Below are 18,566 nucleotides of genomic sequence, written 5' to 3'. Positions count from 1 at the left end.
TTTCCGACAAGGACTCGGGGCGCTGCGTGGTGGCCGCAAGCCCCCGAGTGTACTTCTTGCAGCAGTTCCCGACCTTCGGCGATGGAGATGCACCGCTGGAGGATGCCCGAGGGGCTGCGATGGTAGAGCTCCTCTTCATCGCCCAACAAGACGAATGACTTGGCGCGTCGCGCTACCCGCCGAGCCTCGACTTGGTCGAGGGGTAGCTCTCCTCGACGGAGATATTGCAGGCACGGGGCCTGCCAATCTTGATCTGGTGTGGCCCCGCTCTGCCTTTCCTCGACGTTCAGTGCCCTGCCCTCGGGGGCCGAGGGTACCTCGGACTGGGCCGAGGGTGCCTCGGGCTGAGCCGAGGGTACCTCGGGCTGAGCCGAGGGTACCTCGGGCTCGGGCGTGTCGTCGAGCTTGACGGAGGGTTGATGCAGATCCCGGGAGAAGACGTCCGGGGGGACTGTCGTTCGCCCCGAGGCTATCTTAGCCAGCTCGTCTGCGGTTTCGTTGTAGCGTCGAGCGATGTGGTTGAGCTCGAGCCCGAAGAACTTGTCTTCCAGGCGCCGAACCTCGTCGCAGTAGGCCTCCATCTTCGGGTCGCGGCAGTGGGAGTTCTTCATGACTTGGTCGATGACGAGCTGCGAATCACCGCGAGCGTCGAGGCGTCTGACCCCTAGCTCGATGGCGATCCGCAATCCGTTGACCAGAGCTTCGTACTCGGCCACATTGTTGGACGCCGGGAAGTGGAGGCGCAGCACGTAGCGCAAGTGCTTTCCGAGGGGCGAGATGAAGAGCAGGCCCGCGCCGGCCCCCGTCTTCATCAGCGACCCGTCGAAAAACATGGTCCAGAGCTCCGGTTGGATCGGGGTCGTTGGCAGTTGGGTGTCGACCCATTCGGCCACGAAATCCGCCAACACTTGGGACTTGATGGCCTTCCGAGGGGCGAACGAGATCGTTTCGCCCATGATTTCCACCGCCCACTTCGCGATCCTGCCGGAGGCCTCTCGGCACTGGATGATCTCCCCCAGGGGGAAGGATGACACCACAGTCACCGGATGGGACTCGAAGTAGTGTCGCAGCTTCCGCCTTGTCAGAATCACAGCATACAGCAGCTTTTGAACTTGTGGGTAGCGGATCTTAGTCTCGGACAGCACTTCGCTGATGAAGTAGACCGGCCTCTGAACGGGCAATGTATGCCCTTCCTCCTGCCTTTCGACCACAATCGCGGCGCTAACCACCTGAGTGGTTGCGGCGACGTAGACCAAGAGGGCTTCTCCGTCCGCCGGCGGCACCAAGACAGGCGCTTTTGTAAGGAGCACCTTCAGGTTGCCGAGGGCTTCCTCGGCCTCAGGGGTCCAAGCGAAACATTCGGCCTTCCTCAAGAGGCGGTACAGAGGCAGACCTCTTTCGCCGAGGCGTGAGATGAAGCGGCTCGGGGCCGCGAGGCATCCCATGACCCTCTGTACCCCTTTTAAGTCCTTGATGGGTCCCATGCTGGTGATGGCCGCAATCTTCTCCGGGTTGGCTTCGATGCCTCGCTCGGAGACGATGAACCCTAGGAGCATGCCTCGGGGGACCCCGAAGACACACTTCTCAGGATTAAGCTTGACTCCTTTCGCCTTGAGACACCGGAATGTCACTTCAAGGTCGGAGAGGAGGTCGGAAGCCTTCCGCGTCTTGACCACGATGTCATCGACGTAGGCCTCGACTGTTCGACCGATGTGTTCGCCGAACACATGGTTCATGCACCGCTGGTACGTTGCGCCCGCATTCCTCAAACCGAACGGCATGGTGACATAGCAGTACATGCCGAACGGTGTGATGAAAGAAGTCGCGAGCTGGTCGGACTCTTTCATCCGGATCTGGTGATACCCTGAGTAGGCATCGAGGAAGGACAGGGTTTCGCACCCAGCAGTGGAATCCACGATTTGGTCGATGCGAGGCAGAGGGTAGGGAACCTTCGGACATGCTTTGTTGAGACCAGTGTAGTCTACACACATCCGCCATTTCCCCCCTTTCTTCCTCACAAGCACAGGGTTGGCAAGCCATTCGGGATGGAATACCTCTTTGATGAACCCTGCTGCCATTAGCTTGTGGATCTCTTCGCCAATCACTCTGCGCTTCTCCTCGTCGAATCGGCGCAGAGGCTGCCTGACGGGTCGGGCTCCGGCCCGAATATCCAGCGAGTGCTCGGCGACCTCCCTCGGTATGCCGGGCATGTCCGAGGGACTCCACGCAAAAACGTCGGCGTTTGCGCGGAGAAAGTCGACGAGCACTGCTTCCTATTTGGGGTCGAGCCCGGAACCGATCCGGATCTGCTTGGTGGTGTCACCACTGGGGTTGAGGGGGACGACCTTGACCGTCTCCGCTGGCTCAAAGTTGCCGGCATGGCGCTTCACGTCTGGCACCTCCTTGGAGAGGTTCTCCAGGTCGGCGATGAGGGCCTCGGACTCGGCGAGGGCCTCGGCGTACTCCACGCACTCCACGTCGCATTCGAATGCGTGTTTGTACATGGGGCCGACGGTGATGACCCCGTTGGGGCCCGACATCTTGAGCTTCAGGTAGGTGTAGTTGGGGACGGCCATGAACTTCGCGTAGCATGGCCTCCCTAGCACGGCGTGGTAGGTTCCTCGGAACCCGACCACTTCGAACGTCAGGGTCTCCCTTCGGAAGTTGGAGGGTGTCCCGAAGCAGACTAGGAGGTCAAGTCGCCCGAGGGGCTGGACGCGCTTCCCAGGGATGATCCCGTGGAAGGGCGCAGCGCCTGCTCGGACGGAGGACGGATCGACGCGCAGGAGCTTGAGGGTCTCGGCGTAGATGATGTTGAGGCAGCTGCCCCCGTCCATCAGGACCTTGGTGAGCCTGACATCGCCGACAACGGGGTCGACGACGAGCGGGTATTTCCCGGGGTTCGGCACATGGTCGGGGTGGTCGGCCCGGTCGAAAGTGATGGGCTTGTCGGACCAGTCTAGGTAGACTGGCGCCGCCACCTTCACCGAGCAGACCTCCCGGCGCTCCTGCTTGCGGTGCCGAGCCGAGGTATTCGCCGCATGCCCTCCATAGATCATGAAGCAGTCGCGGACCTTGGGGAACTCTCCTGCCGGGTGATCTTCGTTCTTGTCATCGTCGTGGGTCCTGCCACCCTCGGCGGGTGGCCCGGCCCTGTGGAAATGACGCCGAAGCATAACGCACTCTTCGAGGGTATGCTTGACGGGCCCCTGATGGTAGGGGCACGGCTCCTTGAGCATCTTGTCGAAGAGGTTTGCACCTCCGGGGGGCTTCCGAGGGTTCTTATACTCGGCGGCGGCGACAAGGTCCGCGTCGGCGGCGTCGCGTTTCGATTGCGACTTCTTCTTGCCTTTCTTCTTGGCGCCGCGCGGAGCAGACGCCTCGGGAGCTTCTTCCGATGGGCGGCCCTGGGGCTGCTTGTCCTTTCGGAAGATAGCCTCGACCGCCTCCTGGCCAGAGGCGAACTTGGTGGCGATGTCCATCAGCTCGCTCGCCCTGGTGGGGGTTTTGCGACCCAGCTTGCTCACCAGGTCGCGGCAAGTGGTGCCGGCGAGGAACGCGCCGATGACATCCGAGTCGGTGATGTTGGGCAGCTCGGTGCGCTGCTTCGAGAATCGCCGGATGTAGTCCCGGAGCGACTCCCCCGGTTGTTGTCGGCAGCTTCGAAGGTCCCAGGAATTCCCGGGGCGCACGTATGTGCCCTGGAAATTGCCAGCGAAGGCTTGGACCAAGTCGTCCCAGTTGGAAATCTGCCCCGGAGGCAGGTGCTCCAACCAGGCGCGAGCAGTGTCGGAGAGGAACAGGGGGAGGTTACGGATGATGAGGTTGTCGTCGTCCGTTCCACCCAGTTGGCAGGCAAGGCGGTAGTCCGCGAGCCACAGTTCCGGTCTCGTTTCCCCCGAGTACTTCGTGATAGTAGTCGGGGGTCGGAACCGGGTCGGGAATGGCGCCCGTCGGATGGCCCGACTGAAGGCCTGCGGACCGGGTGGCTCGGGCGAGGGACTCCGATCCTCCCCGCTGTCGTAGCGCCCCCCACGCCTGGGGTGGTAGCCTCGGCGCACCCTTTCGTCGAGGTGAGCCCGACGGTCGCGTCGATGGTGCTCGTTGCCGAGGTGGCCCGGGGCCGCAGGCGCGGTGTTGCGTGTGCGCCCGGTGTAGACCGAGGCTTCCCGCATGAATCGGGAAGTTGCGGCATGAGGTTCCGAGGGATATCCTTGCCTTCGGGATGCAGTGCTCTCGGCCCGCCGGGCCGCAGCGCCTTCCAGGAGATTCTTGAGTTCTCCCTGGATTCGCCGACCCTCGGTGGTTGACGGCTCCGGCATCGCGCGGATGAGCATTGCTGCGGTTGCCAGGTTCTGACCGACCCCGCTGGATGCGGGCGGCGGCCTGATCCTGACATCGTTGGCGACGCGGTGCTGGAGACCTTGGGGCAGCTGACGTATTTCTCCGGCCAGGGGTTGGCCCACCCATGCCTGTCCGACGTCCCGACGGATCGGCTCAAGCGCTCCTGTTCCCTCGTTGAGCCTAGCCTGCGCCTCGCGGACTTGCTCGAGTTGTGGGTCGTAACCCCCCGCCGGAGCGGGGACCACAGCTAGCTCCCGTGGGATGTCGGCGCGAGGCACCGGCCTAGGGAGATCACCATCCTCCGGCATGCCAAGATGGTTGCCTTCGGTGGGATCCCCTAGCTCGATGTGGAAACATTCGCGGCTTGGGCCACAGCTCTCGTCGCCAAGGCTGCGGCTTCCATCGGAACAGTCGGATAGGCAGTAGTCACATGCGGTCATGAAGTCCCGCACGGCACTGGGGTTGCCAAGTCCGGAGAAATCCCAACCGATGCCGGGATCGTCATCTTCCTCGGACCCAGAGGGCCCGTAGGTCGAGACGTCCGTCAGTCGGTCCCAAGGCGACCGCATACGGAACCTCAGTGGGGTTGCACTCGCCTCAATGAGAGCGCCCGCCAAAACAAGGTCGTTTGGCGGGTTGAGGCCGAGTCGAAATGACGCAAGATGGGAGTTAGTCGTTACCTTTTGGTCGACGAGGAGCGATGCAGTCACATCGGGGACTGGTTGCGCCATCATCTCCGGTTCGAGGGCGACGTCCTGCAGGCTTTCCGCGAGCGCGCCGGCGTCGTCTTCTTGCTCGGGGTCAGCGTGGCACGGGGGGACGGCGCTTGCCTCCGTCTTGAACGCGAGGTCGACGTCCGGCGTGCCTTCCGTCGGGGCGTCGGGGGCGTCGATTCGCTCGACGGCCGACGAAGCGCGGCCTCCCGTCTGGCCTTGACGGCCCCGCCTCCTCCTCCGTTGGCGGGGGAGGGAACGGAGCAAGCCCGAAAGTTGCTCTTCCACCACGCGGGGAAGACGTCGTCGATTCCACCGCCGGCGGGCGGGTTGTCGGCCGCCATTGTCGTAGTCGCGCGGCGGTGGAAGAAGTATCATGTCGTAGCTGCCGTCGAAGGACATGAACTCAAGAGTCCCGAAACGAAGCACCGTCCCGGGCCGGAGAGGTTGCTGGAGACTGCCCATCTGGAGCTTGACGGGGAGCTGTTCGTCAGCACGCAGCAGTCCCCTACCTGGCGCGCCAACTGTCGGCGTTTCGAGACAGGGGGGTCCCTAAGCCGACGAGTGAGTGTGCTGCGTGCCCCAGCCCAGATGGGTCGAGCGCGTGGGCGAGCGCGAAGGGGGGAGAGGCGAGGTGGCCGGAGTCGAGCGTGAGAGAGGTGTAAGTCCTGCGGCCTTCGTGTTCGTCCCGCGCCCAGGTCAGGTGCGCTTGCAGTAGGGGGGTTACAAGCGTCCACGCGGGTGAGGGGAGCGAGCGGCCCCAAGAGAGCGCCTGTCCCGTCCTCGGTCCCGTGCGGCCAACCTTCTCTGAGAAGGCCCTGGTCCTTCCTTTTATAGTCGTAAGGAGAGGATCCAGGTGTACAATGGGGATGTAGCAGAGTGCTACGTGTCTAGCGGAGGGAGAGCTAGCGCCCTAGGTACATGCCAATGTGGCAGCCGGAGAGATCTGGGCACCCTGCTGGCGTGATGTCGTGGCTGTCGGAGGTGTGGCGGAGCCTGATGGAGGGACAGCTGTTGGAGCGGTCGAGTCCCTGCTGACGTTGTCCTGCTTCCGTAAGAGAGCCGGGGTGAAAGGGAATTAGGCTTACACCTAGTTCCTAAATAATTTTGGTGGATGAATTGCCCAACACAAATAATTGGACTAACTAGTTTGCCCAAGTGTGTAGATTATACAGGTGTAAAAGGTTCACCCTCAGCCAATGAAAAGACCAAGTTTTGGATTCAATAAAGGAGCAAAGGGGCAACCGAAGGCACCCCTGGTCTGGTGCACCGGACTGTCCGGTGTGCCACCAGACAGTGAACAGTACCTGTCCGGTGCACCAGGGGACTCAGACTCAAACTCGCCACCTTCGGGAATTTCCAGGGCGACTCGGCTATAATTCACCGGACTGTCCGGTGTACACCGGACAGTGTCCGGTGCGCCAAGGGAGGTCGGCCTCAGGAACTCGCCAGCTTCGGGAAACGCCAACGGCTAGCCCGCTAAAATTCACCGGACTGTCCGGTGTGCACCGGACTGTCCGGTGCGCCTCCGAAGCAACGGTCATCTCCGCGCCAACGGCTCTCTGCCGCGCATTTAATGCGCCCTCTGCGCGCGCAGAAGTCAGAATCGCCCATGCTGGCACACCGGACATCAAACAGTACCTGTCCGGTGTGCACCGGACACCCAGGCGGGCCCATGTGGTCAGATGCTCCAACGGTCAGAATCCAACGGCAGTGATGACGTGGCAGGGGGCACCGGACTGTCCGGTGTGCACCGGACTGTCCGGTGCGCCACCGAACAGACAGCCTCCCAACGGCCACGTTTGGTGGTTGGGGCTATAAATACCCCAACCACCCCACCATTCATTGCATCCAAGTTTTCCACTTCTCAACTACTACAAGAGCTCTAGCATTCAATTCTAGACACACTAAAGAGATCAAATCCTCTCCAAATCCACACTAAGCCCTAGTGACTAGTGAGAGTGATTTGCCGTGTTCATTTGAGCTCTTGCGCTTGGATTGCTTCTTTTCTTTCTCACTTGTTCTTGAGATCACAACTCCATTGTAATCAAGGCAAGAGGCACCAATTGTGTGGTGGCCCTTGCGGGGAAGTTTTGTTCCCGGCTTTGATTTGAGAAGAGAAGCTCACTCGGTCCGAGGGACCGTTTGAGAGAGGGAAGGGTTGAAAGAGACCCGGCCTTTGTGGCCTCCTCAACGGGGAGTAGGTTTGCAAGAACCGAACCTCGGTAAAACAAATCTCCGTGTCTCACTTGCTTATTCGCTTGGGATTTGTTTTGCACCCTCTCTCTCGGACTCATTTATATTTCTAACGCTAACCCGGCTTGTAGTTGTGTTTATATTTGTAAATTTCAGTTTCGCCCTATTCACCCCCCCTCTAGGCGACTATCAATTGGTATCAGAGCCCGGTGCTTCATTAGAGCCTAACCGCTCGAAGTGATGTCGGGAGATCACGCCAAGAAGGAGATGGAGACCGGCGAAAAGCCCACTATAAGCCACGGGAGCACTTCATCGGAAGAGTCCCGCACCAAAAGGAGGGAGAAGAAGAAGAGCTCCTCCAACAAAGGGAAGGAGAAGAAATCTTCTTCTCACCACAAAGAGAAGAAGGAAAAATCTTCTTCCCACAAGCCGCATCGGAAAGGCGACAAGCACAAGAGGATGAGGAAGGTGGTCTACTACGAGACCGACACTTCATCAACATCAACCTCCGACTCCGATGCGCCCTCCGTCACTTCTAAGCGCCAAGAGCGCAAGAAGTATAGTAAGATCCCCCTACGCTACCCTCGCATTTCCAAACATACACCTTTACTTTCCGTCCCATTAGGCAAACCACCAACTTTTGATGGTGAAGATTACGCTAGGTGGAGCGATTTAATGCGATTTCATCTAACCTCGCTCCACAAAAGTATATGGGATGTTGTTGAGTTTGGTGCACAGGTACCGTCAGTAGGGGATGAAAACTATGATGAGGATGAGGTGGCCCAAATCGAGCACTTCAACTCTCAAGCAACAACAATACTCCTAGCCTCTTTAAGTAGAGAGGAGTATAACAAAGTTCAAGGGTTGAAGAACGCAAAGGAGATTTGGGATTTACTCAAGACCGCGCATGAAGGTGATGAGCTCACCAAGATCACCAAGCGGGAAACGATTGAGGGGGAGCTCGGTCGGTTCCGGCTTCGCAAAGGGGAGGAGCCACAACACATGTACAATCGGTTCAAGACCTTGGTGAACCAAGCGCGCAACCTCGGGAGCGTAAAGTGGGATGACCACGAGGTGGTTAAGGTTATTCTAAGATCACTTATTTTCCTTAACCCTACTCAAGTTCAATTAATTTGTGGTAATCCTAGATATACTAAAATGACCCCCGAGGAAGTTATCGGGAATTTTGTAAGTTTTGAGTGCATGATCGAAGGCTCGAGGAAGATCAACGAGCTTGATGATGCCACCACATCCGAAGCTCAACCCGTTGCATTCAAGGCAACGGAGGAGAAGAAGGAGGAGTCTACACCAAGTCGACAACCAATAGACGCCTCCAAGCTCGACAATGAGGAAATGGCGCTCGTCATCAAGAGCTTCCGCCAAATCCTCAAGCAAAGGAGGGGGAAGGATTACAAGTCCCGCTCCAAGAAGGTTTGCTACAAATGTGGTAAGCCCGGTCATTTTATTGCTAAATGTCCTATATCTAGTGACAGTGACCGAGGCGACGACAAGAAGGGGAGAAGAAAGGAGAAGAAGAGGTACTACAGGAAGAAGGGCGGCGATGCCCATGTTTGTCGCGAGTGGGACTCCGACGAGAGCTCAAGCGACTCCTCCTCCGACGAGGACGCCGCCAACATCGCCGTCACCAAGGGACTCCTCTTCCCCAACGTCGGCCACAAGTGCCTCATGGCAAAGGACGGCAAAAAGAAGGTTAAATCTAAATCCTCCACTAAATATGAATCCTCTAGTGATGACAATACTAGTGATGAGGAAGATAATTTATGTTCCCTTTTTGCCAACCTTAACATAGCTCAAAAGGAAAAATTGAATGAATTGGTTAGTGCTATTCATGAAAAGGATGACCTTTTGGATTCCCAAGAGGATTGTCTAATTAAAGAAAACAAAAAACATGTTAAGGTTAAAAAGGCTTATGCTCTTGAAATTGAGAAATGTGAAAAATTATCTAGTGAGCTAAGCACTTGTCGTGAGATGATTGACAACCTTAGAAATGAAAATGCTATTTTAAATGCTAAGGTTGATTCACATGTTTGTAATGTTTCAATTCCCAATCTTAGAGATGATAATGTTGACTTGCTTGCTAAGATTGATGAATTGAATGTATCTCTTGCTAGCCTTAGATTAGAGAATGAAAATTTAATTGCTAAGGCTAAAGATTTTGATGTTTGCAAAGTTACAATTTCCAATCTTAAAGATAAAAATGATATTCTTCATGCTAAGATTGTGGAACTTGATTCTTGCAAACCCTCTACATCTACCATTGAGCATGTCACTATTTGTGCTAGATGTAGAGATATTGATGTTAATGCTATTCATGATCACATGATCTTAATTAAGCAACAAAATGATCATATAGCTAAACTTGATGCTAAAATTGCCGAGCACAACTTAGAAAATGAGAAATTTAAATTTGCTCGTAGCATGCTTTATAATGGGAGACGCCCTGGCATTAAGGATGGCATTGGCTTCCAAAGGGGAGACAATGTCAAAATTAGTGCCCCTCCTCAAAGATTGTCAAATTTTGTTAAGGGCAAGGCTCCCATGCCTCAGGATAACGAGGGTTACATTTTATACCCTGCCGGTTATCCCGAGGACAAAATTAGGAAAATTCATTCTAGGAAGTCTCACTCTGGCCCTAATCATGCTTTTATGTATAAGGGTGAGACATCTAGCTCTAGGCAACCAACCCGTGCCAAGTTGCCTAGAAAGAAAACTCCTAGTGCATCAAACGATCATAACATTTCATTTAAAACTTTTGATGCATCTTATGTTTTGACTAATAGATCCGGCAAGGTAGTTGCCAAATATGTTGGGGGCAAGCACAAGGGCTTCAAGACTTGTGTTTGGGTACCCAAAGTTCTTGTGTCTAATGCCAAAGGACCCAAAACCGTTTGGGTACCTAAAGTCAAGAACTAAAATTGTTTTGTAGGTTTATGCATCCGGGGGCTCAAGTTGGATACTCGACAGCGGGTGCACAAACCACATGACCGGGAGAAAAGGATGTTCTCCTCATATGAGAAAAACCAAGATTCCCAACGAGCTATCACATTCGGGGATGGAAATCAAGGTTTGGTCAAAGGTTTGGGTAAAATTGCTATATCACCTGACCATACCATTTCCAATGTTTTTCTTGTTGATTCTTTAGATTACAACTTGCTTTCTGTTTCACAATTATGTCAAATGGGCTACAACTGTCTTTTTACTGATGTTGGTGTCACTGTCTTTAGAAGAAGTGATGATTCAATAGCATTTAAGGGTGTGTTAGAGGGTCAGCTATACTTAGTAGATTTTGATAGAGCTGAGCTCGACACATGCTTAATTGCTAAGACTAACATGGGTTGGCTCTGGCACCGCCGACTAGCCCATGTTGGGATGAAGAATCTTCATAAGCTTCTAAAGGGAGAGCACATTTTAGGATTAACAAATGTTCATTTTGAGAAAGACAGGATTTGTAGCGCATGCCAGGCGGGAAAGCAAGTTGGAGTCCATCATCCACACAAGAACATCATGACGACCGACAGGCCGCTTGAGCTACTCCACATGGATCTCTTCGGCCCGATTGCTTACATAAGCATCGGCGGGAGTAAGTATTGTCTTGTAATAGTGGATGATTATTCTCGCTTCACTTGGGTATTCTTTTTACAGGAAAAATCTCAAACCCAAGAGACCTTAAAGGGATTCTTGAGACGGGCTCAAAATGAGTTCGGCTTAAGGATCAAGAAAATAAGAAGCGACAACGGGACGGAGTTCAAGAACTCTCAAATTGAAGGCTTCCTTGAGGAGGAGGGCATCAAGCATGAGTTCTCCTCTCCCTACACGCCACAACAAAATGGTGTAGTGGAGAGGAAGAATCGAACTCTATTGGACATGGCAAGAACTATGCTTGATGAGTACAAGACACCGGACCGGTTTTGGGCCGAAGCGGTCAACACCGCCTGCTACGCCATCAACCGGTTATATCTTCACCGAATCCTCAAGAAGACATCATATGAACTCCTAACCGGTAAAAAGCCCAACATTTCATATTTTAGAGTTTTTGGTAGCAAATGCTTTATTCTTGTTAAAAGAGGTAGAAAATCTAAATTTGCTCCTAAAACTGTAGAAGGCTTTTTACTTGGTTATGACTCAAACACAAGGGCATATAGGGTCTTTAACAAGTCCACAGGACTAGTTGAAGTCTCTTGTGACGTTGTGTTTGATGAAACTAACGGCTCTCAAGTAGAGCAAGTTGATCTTGATGAGATAGGTAATGAAGAGGCTCCATGCATCGCGCTAAGGAACATGTCCATTGGGGATGTGTGTCCTAAGGAATCCGAAGAGCCTCCCAATGCACAAGATCAACCATCCTCCTCCATGCAAGCATCTCCACCAACTCAAAATGAGGATGAGGCTCAAGTTGATGAAGGGCAAAATCAAGAAGATGAGCCACCTCAAGATAATGGCAATGATCAAGGGGGAGATGAAAATAATCAAGAAAAGGAGGATGAGGAAGAACCAAGGCCGCCACACCCAAGAGTCCACCAAGCAATCCAACGAGATCACCCCGTCGACACTATCCTCGGAGACATTCATAAGGGGGTAACTACTAGATCTCGGGTTGCTCATTTTTGTGAACATTACTCTTTTGTTTCCTCTATTGAGCCACACAGGGTAGAGGAAGCTCTCCAAGATTCGGATTGGGTGGTGGCGATGCAAGAGGAGCTCAACAACTTCACTAGAAATGAGGTATGGCATTTGGTTCCACGTCCTAACCAAAATGTTGTAGGAACCAAATGGGTCTTCCGCAACAAGCAAGATGAGCATGGTGTGGTGACAAGGAACAAAGCACGACTTGTGGCCAAGGGATACTCCCAAGTCGAAGGTTTGGATTTCGGTGAAACCTATGCACCCGTAGCTAGGCTTGAGTCAATTCGCATATTATTAGCCTATGCTACTTACCATGGCTTTAAGCTTTATCAAATGGACGTGAAAAGTGCCTTCCTCAACGGACCAATCAAGGAAGAGGTCTATGTTGAGCAACCTCCCGGCTTTGAAGACAGTGAGTATCCTAACCATGTTTATAGGCTCTCTAAGGCGCTTTATGGGCTCAAGCAAGCCCCAAGAGCATGGTATGAATGCCTAAGAGATTTCCTTATAGCAAATGGCTTCAAAGTCGGAAAAGCCGATCCTACTCTATTCACTAAAACTCTTGACAATGATTTGTTTGTATGCCAAATTTATGTTGATGATATCATATTTGGGTCTACTAACGAATCTACTTGTGAGGAATTTAGTAGGATCATGACACAGAAATTCGAGATGTCGATGATGGGGGAGTTAAAGTATTTTCTAGGATTTCAAGTCAAGCAACTCCAAGAAGGCACCTTCATTAGCCAAACAAAGTACACTCAAGATATTCTAACCAAGTTTGGGATGAAGGATGCCAAACCCATCAAGACACCCATGGGAACTAATGGGCATCTCGACCTCGACACGGGAGGTAAGTCCGTGGATCAAAAGGTATACCGGTCGATGATTAGTTCATTGCTTTATTTATGTGCATCTCGACCGGACATTATGCTTTCCGTTTGCATGTGTGCAAGATTCCAATCTGACCCTAAGGAATCCCACCTTACGGCCGTAAAACGAATCTTGAGATATTTGGCTTACACTCCTAAGTTTGGGCTTTGGTACCCTCGGGGATCCACATTTGATTTGATTGGTTATTCGGATGCCGATTGGGCGGGGTGCAAAATTAATAGGAAGAGCACATCGGGGACTTGTCAGTTCTTGGGAAGATCCCTGGTGTCTTGGGCTTCAAAGAAGCAAAATTCGGTCGCTCTTTCCACCGCCGAAGCCGAGTACATTGCCGCAGGTCATTGTTGCGCGCAATTGCTTTGGATGAGGCAAACCCTGCGGGACTACGGTTACAAATTAACCAAAGTCCCTTTGCTATGTGATAATGAGAGTGCAATCAAAATGGCCGACAATCCCGTCGAGCATAGCCGCACTAAGCACATAGCCATTCGGTATCATTTTCTTAGGGATCACCAACAAAAGGGGGATATCGAGATTTCTTACATTAATACTAAAGATCAATTAGCCGATATCTTTACCAAACCTCTTGATGAACAATCTTTTACTAGACTTAGGCATGAGCTCAATATTCTTGATTCTAGAAATTTCTTTTGATAGCTTGCACACATAGCTCATTTGAATACCTTTGATCATATCTCTTTTATATGCTATGACTGATGTGTTTTCAAGTCTATTTCAAACCAAGTCATAGGTATATTGAAAGGGAATTGGAGTCTTCGGCGAAGACAAAGGCTTCCACTCCGTAACTCATCCTTCGCCATCGCTCCAAGAAAAGGACCTTGTCTTTGGGGGAAAAAGTAAAAGCCCAAAGCAAAAGGACCGGATTTCGTCTTTGGTATAATCTTAACTCATTTACTTATGACCAAAGGGGAAGAAATTACTTCGAGGGCTCTAATGATTCCGTTTTTGGCGATTCATGCCAAAAAGGGGGAGAAATGAGCCCAAAGCAAAAGGACCGCACCACCACCAAATTCAAAAACTTAGTGCTTTCCAAAAGTATTTATCAATGGGTATCCTATTGTGTTCAAAAGGGGGAGAAAGTAGTATTTCAAAAATGGTATATCAAAACCCTCTTGAACACTAAGAGGTGGATCTCTTTTAGGGGGAGTTTTGTTTAGTCAAAGGAAAAGCATTTGAAACAGAGGGAGAAAATTTCAAATCTTGAAAATGCTTTGCAAACTCTTATTCATTTACCTTTGACTATTTGCAAAAGATCTTTGAAATGAATTTACAAAAATTTTTGCAAAAACAAAACATGTGGTGCAAACGTGGTCCAAAATACTAAATAAGAAAGAAACATTCCATGCATATCTTGTAAGTAGCTATATTGGCTCAATTCCAAGCAACCTTTACACTTACATTATGCAAACTAGTTCAAATATGCACATCTCTGTTTGCTTTGGTTTGTGTTGGCATCAATCACCAAAAAGGGGGAGATTGAAAGGGAATTAGGCTTACACCTAGTTCCTAAATAATTTTGGTGGATGAATTGCCCAACACAAATAATTGGACTAACTAGTTTGCCCAAGTGTGTAGATTATACAGGTGTAAAAGGTTCACCCTCAGCCAATGAAAAGACCAAGTTTTGGATTCAATAAAGGAGCAAAGGGGCAACCGAAGGCACCCCTGGTCTGGCGCACCGGACTGTCCGGTGTGCCACCGGACAGTGAACAGTACCTGTCCGGTGCACCAGGGGACTCAGACTCAAACTCGCCACCTTCGGGAATTTCCAGGGCGACTCGGCTATAATTCACCGGACTGTCCGGTGTACACCGGACAGTGTCCGGTGCGCCAAGGGAGGTCGGCCTCAGGAACTCGCCAGCTTCGGGAAACGCCAACGGCTAGCCCGCTAAAATTCACCGGACTGTCCGGTGTGCACCGGACTGTCCGGTGCGCCTCCGAAGCAACGGTCATCTCCGCGCCAACGGCTCTCTGCCGCGCATTTAATGCGCCCTCTGCGCGCGCAGAAGTCAGAATCGCCCATGCTGGCACACCGGACATCAAACAGTACCTGTCCGGTGTGCACCGGACACCCAGGCGGGCCCACAAGTCAGATGCTCCAACGGTCAGAATCCAACGGCAGTGATGACGTGGCAGGGGGCACCGGACTGTCCGGTGTGCACCGGACTGTCCGGTGTGCACCGGACTGTCCGGTGCGCCACCGAACAGACAGCCTCCCAACGGCCACGTTTGGTGGTTGGGGCTATAAATACCCCAACCACCCCACCATTCATTGCATCCAAGTTTTCCACTTCTCAACTACTACAAGAGCTCTAGCATTCAATTCTAGACACACTAAAGAGATCAAATCCTCTCCAAATCCACACTAAGCCCTAGTGACTAGTGAGAGTGATTTGCCGTGTTCATTTGAGCTCTTGCGCTTGGATTGCTTCTTTTCTTTCTCACTTGTTCTTGAGATCACAACTCCATTGTAATCAAGGCAAGAGGCACCAATTGTGTGGTGGCCCTTGCGGGGAAGTTTTGTTCCCGGCTTTGATTTGAGAAGAGAAGCTCACTCGGTCCGAGGGACCGTTTGAGAGAGGGAAGGGTTGAAAGAGACCCGGCCTTTGTGGCCTCCTCAACGGGGAGTAGGTTTGCAAGAACCGAACCTCGGTAAAACAAATCTCCGTGTCTCACTTGCTTATTCGCTTGGGATTTGTTTTGCACCCTCTCTCTCGGACTCATTTATATTTCTAACGCTAACCCGACTTGTAGTTGTGTTTATATTTGTAAATTTCAGTTTCGCCCTATTCACCCCCCCCCTCTAGGCGACTATCACGGGGGCCGCCGTCGTCACAGAGCTTGCGGAGCGCCATCATTGCCCCTCCGGCGGAGCTGGCCGGATGAGACGCCGGTCTTGTTCTCCGTGACCCGAGTCGATTCGGGGTAGGATGATGATGGCGCCTCCTGTTGACGTGGCGGTCTATGCCCTAGGCAGGGCGACGTGGGGGTTCCTCCGAAGCCGAGGTTGAGTTTGCCTTTTGTTGCCGTGGCCGAGCCCGAGCCAAGGGGTCGGGCGAGGCGGAAGTTGTTCGGCCGAGGCCAGGGCGGAGTCCGAGCCCTGGGGTCGGGCGAAGCGGAGTTTCGTCGTCTTCCGGGTCTTAGCCCGAATCCGAGCCCTGGGGTCGGGCGGAGCGGAGTTCGCCGTCTTCCGGGTCTTAGCCCGAGTCCGAGCCCTGGGGTCGGGCGGAGCGGAGTTCGCCGTCTTCCGGGTCTTAGCCCGAGTCCGAGCCCTGGGGTCGGGCGGAGCGGAGTTCGCCGTCTTCCGGGTCTTAGCCCGAGTCCGAGCCCTGGGGTCGGGCGGAGCGGAGTTCGCCGTGGCGCCTTTGGCAAGGCCTGACTGCCTGTCAGACTCACTCTGTCGAGTGGCACTGCAGTCGGAGTGGCGCAGGCAGCGCAGTCCTTCTGTCAGACTGGCCAGTGGAGCAGTGGAGTGACGGCGGTCACTTCGGCTCTGCCGGGGGCGCGTGTCAGGATAGAGGTGTCAGGCCACCTTTGCGTTAAATGCCCCTGCAATTTGGTCAGTCGGTGCGGCGATTTAGTCAAGGTTGCTTCTGAGCGAAGCCAAGGCCTCGGGCAAGCCGATGATGTGTCCGCCATAAAAGGGGGGCCTCGGGCGAGACGGAAGTCTCTCGAGGTCGGCTGCCTTTGGCCGAGGCTAGGCTCGGGTGAAGCGTGATCGAGTCACTCGTGTGGACTGATCCCTGACTTAATCGTACCCATCAGGCCTTTGCAGCTTTATGCTGATGGGGGTTACCAGCTGAGAATTAGGCGTCTTGAGGGTACCCCTAATTATGGTCCCCGACAGGTGTGCACCGGACAGTGTCCGGTGCGCCAACGGCTCTCAATCAGCAACGGCCGGCTTCGCCAAATAAGGAAACAAATCCGCACCGGACAGTGTCCGGTGGTGCACCGGACTATCTGGTGCGCCAGGCGACAGAAGGCAAGATCAGCCTTCCTGGAATGCTCTCAACGGCTCCTAGCTGTCTTGGGGCTATAAAAGGGACCCCTAGGCGCATGGAGGAGAACATCAAGCATACTCAAAGCATTCCTAAGCACCAAGACTTCGATTCCACGCATTTGTTTCTTCGTGATAGCATCTAGAGCTATATTTGAGTTGTGAACTCGTCGGGTTGTGTTGCGAGCTCTTGTTGCGACTTGTGTGCGTGTTGTCTCTGTGATTTTATGTCTTGTGTGCGTTGCTCATCCATCCCTTACTCCGTGCTTCTTTGTGAACTTCAAGTGTAAGGGCGAGAGACTCCAAGTTGTGGAGATTCCTCGCGAACGGGATATAGAAAAGCAAAGCAAAACACCGTGGTATTCAAGTGGGTCTTTGGACCGCTTGAGAGGGGTTGATTGCAACCCTCGTCCGTTGGGACGCCACAACATGGAGTAGGCAAGCGTTGGTCTTGGCCGAACCACGGGATAAACCACCGTGCCATCTCTGTGATTGATCTCTTGTGGTTATTGTGTTTTGTTGAGACTCCTCTCTAGCCACTTGGCATTATTGTGCTAACGCCTAACCAAGTTTTTTGGCATTAAGTTTTCAAGTTTCACAGGATCACCTATTCACCCCCCCTCTAGGTGCTCTCACATGCTTCTAGCAAATTTAAACTTTTCATTTTCTAAGTCATGCTCGGCAATTTTAGCATCTAATTTTGCTATATGATCATTTTGTTGTTTAATTAAAGCCATGTGATCATGAATAGCATTAACATCAACATCTCTACATCTAGTGCAAATAGACACATGCTCAATAGTAGATGTAGAGGGTTTGCAAGAATTAAGTTCAACAATCTTAGCACGCAAAATATCATTGTTATCTCTAAGATCGGAAATTGTAACATTGCAAACATCTAAATCTTTAGCCTTAGCAAGCAATTTTTCATTTTCAATCTTAAGACTAGCAAGAGAATTATTCAATTCATCAATCTTAGCAAGTAAGTCAACATTATCATCTCTAGGATTAGGAATTGAAACATTACGAACATGAGAATCAACCTTAGCAATTAATTTTGCATTTTCATTTCTAAGGTTGGCAATAGTATCATGGCATGTGCTTAGCTCACTAGATAATTTTTCACATTTTTCTACTTCTAGAGCATAAGCATTCTTAACCTTAACATGCTTTTTATTTTCCTTGATTAGGAAGTCCTCTTGGGAGTCCAAGAGATCATCCTTTTCATGGATAGCACTAATTAATTCATTTAATTTTTTTTGTTGCATGTTTAGGTTGGCAAAAAGGGTACGTAAATTATCCTCCTCATCACTAGCATTATCATCACTAGAAGACTCATATTTAGTGGAGGATTTGGATTTAACCTTCTTCTTTTTGCCGTCCTTGGCCATGAGGCATTTGTGGTCGACGTTGGGGAAGAGAAGACCCTTGGTGACGGCGATGTTGGCGGCGTCCTCGTCGGAGGAGGAGTCGGTGGAGCTCTCGTCGGAGTCCCACTCCCAGCAAACATGGGCATCGCCGCCCTTCTTCTTGTAGTACTTCTTCTTCTCCTTTCTTCTCCCCTTCTTGTCGTCGCCCCTGTCACTGTCACTATAAATAGGACATTTTGCTATAAAGTGAACGGGCTTACCACACTTGTAGCAAACTTTCTTGGAGCGGGGCTTGTAATCTTTCCCCTTCCGTTGCTTGAGGATTTGGCGAAAGCTTTTGATGATTAAAGCCATTTCCTCATTGTCGAGTTTGGAGGCATCAATGGGTTG

Source organism: Zea mays, chromosome 4 (genome assembly GCF_902167145.1).
Source record: "Zea mays cultivar B73 chromosome 4, Zm-B73-REFERENCE-NAM-5.0, whole genome shotgun sequence".
NCBI lineage: Eukaryota > Viridiplantae > Streptophyta > Magnoliopsida > Poales > Poaceae > Zea > Zea mays.
The sequence above is the reverse complement of the archived record's forward strand: the minus strand, read 5'-3'. Positions refer to the sequence as shown.